A 3218-nucleotide genomic window follows, 5' to 3' on the forward strand; every position below is an offset into this window, starting at 1 on the left:
CAAAATATCCTGTACTATATATAGTTCCTTCCTCAATACCAGAAAGGTAAGATACACAGATGTTACATGATTGTTCTAGTTTTTAAAATGTCAAAGCTGATATTTACAAAGTACGCCCTAGAAATTTTTCCTTTCAAATGCCACTCAGAAATTCACCTCTTTCCCCCGTTCAGAATTCAATTCCATGACTGAGTACTTGCTATGGGCCCCAGCCTCTTGTCCAGTGGTGGGGAGACAAAACAGGATAGTGAATGTTACAATGAAGTAAAATATAAATATCTAGATGGATATGCCCTGGTTATTTTCGGGAAACCTGCTGAAGCGTCTACGCGATTTAGGTGCAGAGTACCACACCAGGTCTTAAAGGCAGAGGTCAGCCTAGTTAATAAAAAAGAAAGGAAGGGAAACAAGGCAAAGGGTCAGTGTGGGAAGAGGTTAAAAGGAGAACAGCAGTGACAACAAGCAAGTCATGTTATTGGAGCAAAAGGTTTACTGACGGGATGCAGGCAAGTAGCACCTTACAGAGGTTCTATGTTCAGGAGTTTCGAAGTCATCTCTTGACCTACACTAATGCATTCATTCATAAAGAAACACTTTGAGGGTATTATTTTTCAGACGAAGGGAAGCACAAAAAGATGAAGTGATTTATATTAGATCACGTAAGAAATAGCAGAGCCAACACTGGAACCCAGGAACCACACCCATACTCTCCTGGTAACTATGTGGAGGACGGATGGGTTTTTAGGGGACAGGATTGGAGGAAAGACCTGCTTGGAATCTTGCTGCAATTAGACCAAGCAAAAATGGACAAGAAATTGGCATAGTGCTTTGAGATCTTTTTCAACTATATATATATGATGGCTATCAGAAATACAGGCTCTGGGCTCAAGACTCCTTGGGCTGAAATAAAACCTACCAGCTGTGATTGTCAACAAGAAACTTCTGCATGCCTGTTTCTCTTGTAAACCAGGAATAGCAACCAAGTTTTTGTTGGTTGTCCTCCCTGATAGGATTTGTTGTTTTAAATGTGATAATACACATAAAGTACACTTAGCCTGGGTGGCTAGGAGACAGTGCTCTAAAAGTTTGTCATTACTAGAATGCTACAGATTGTCGTCAATCCTAAAGGAAAGCAACTCTGAATATTCATTGAAAGGGCTGAAGCTGAAGCTCCAATACCTTGGGCACCTGAAGCCAAGAGCCGACTCACTGGAAAAGACTCTGATGCTGGGAAAGACTGACGGCGAGAGGAGGTAACAGAGGGTGAGATGGTTGGATGGCATCACCAACTTGATGCACATGAACTTGAGCAAGCTCTGGGAGATGCTGAAGGACAGGAAAGCCTGGCATGCTGCGGTTCAGGGGGTTGCGAACAGCCAGACACAACTTAGGGACTGAAAAACAGATTGCTGAGACAGTTACAGATCTGTTTTATTAAGAAGACAATTAGCAGGGTTTGTGGATTGACTGTAATGGAAAAGGAGGCAGGAGGGACTAGAAGTTTTAAGCCTGCCAACTGCAATGAAGTTGGCTTCAGAAAGACAGGACTTCCTTTTCTTTTGGACATTTTGAGTTTCAGGTGTTAATGCAACATCCGTGCACAGATGCCAGCTAAGCAGCTGAATGGAGTATGAAGTTTAGAGAAGTGACCAAGGGGAGTCATTAGAAAATACAGATGAAAATGTGTTAAAACAGTGGGTCAAGGATATCATTCTAAAAAAATATGGGCATTTTGGTTAATATAAAAAATGCAATGATATTCACATGACATGAAAATACAGAAAATGAGTTTCAGCAGCACCGGAATGAAGAATGACTTCTCTGAAATTCAGACAAACAGTACATTCCCATTGTTCAGAAAAATTACAGAGTACTTAATAGCCCGTTTTGATATCAGACAAGGACTCAGATTGAGTAAAAGATTTTCCAAAGGTATGATCTGAAAGATCATGGTAAATCTGGTGTTATCTCTAACAAATTCTTTTTTAAAGAAATACTCTTTCCTAAAACCCCTCTTTTAAGAGCATGTGGCATGGACCTCAAGATTGCCCCAATTCCCTGTATAGAGAAGTACATGCTAATAATCTCACATCAGGGTGCCAACTGGTCAGGTTTCCCTCACTTTTCTCCCTAATATCTAGGATTTTGTTTCAGCAAAATAATAAAAAAGCTAACAGACATCTGCTCTATCCACTCATTTAGCAAAGTAGTATAAAGTAATTTTACTTGTCCAGTCACTTGTGGAAAAATCATCTTCTTAAAAATTAAATGGGATACTGGGATCTAATGGTTTAACATCATTAGTCAAAGTATCATGAAAGACATAAGCAGCCCACCATATACAGCAATTCCAGCACAAAACGCCTGTGATATATCTAGGAGTCAGTAAATTGCCTGTTTTTGTCCCCCACTTCCAGGTAGCCTCTAATGCAGTTTTGTTTCAGCATTCTATTTTGAGGCATCACTTCAGGGTAGGAGAAAAATATAACTTTTCTCTACAGAAAATGGTGCAGTTAACCTTTTTGGCAGCACTTTTTCTTCTTCCAGCACGTGGATCTGTTTTCCTCAACTGCGCATATTACATTCCTCAGAACCACCTCCCCCAATACTGAAAGCACCCTGCAACCACTATGACATCCAACGATGGCCACAAATGCCCCGTAAAGCAGCAGAGCTGCCCTGGCTGGGCACGGGTTATGAAAGGTTGGCTCTGTTAATTAAAATTCTGAGTCTGGACCAAATACAAAAATGCTTATTTAAGGAAGTCAATTCTATTATGGAAGTAAGATTAAGGGGCTCATAAAATTTTAGTTGGAAGGATTTTTAGAGAACAACTGTCCTAAGGAGAGTAAGTGACAGGCCCGTGTTGAGGAAATGGCAAAGCCAGAAAACCCTCAAGTTCTAGTTTAGTACTTCTTCCACTACACCATGCCCCCAACTCATGCAACTAACAACTAGCAACTACCTGCTGGATACTGAGCTCAGCAGCTTCAATTATGTACAAATAACACAGTTATCAATACTTTTTGACATAGGATGACAAATGAACAGTCACACAATTTGCTGGGTTCTAAGGATTCATTCAATGTTTCAAGGTTTAATTCACCTTCAAATTAAAAGCTGAATCTTTATCACCACACAAAGTTCCTCCAAGCAATGATTCTACAAATGCAAAGTTCCTATATTAGTATATCCCAAGAAGTTATGAATACCTCCTG

This window comes from Bison bison, unplaced genomic scaffold, assembly GCF_000754665.1.
Source record: "Bison bison bison isolate TAMUID 2011002044 unplaced genomic scaffold, Bison_UMD1.0 scf7180017864295, whole genome shotgun sequence".
Lineage (NCBI taxonomy): Eukaryota > Metazoa > Chordata > Mammalia > Artiodactyla > Bovidae > Bison > Bison bison.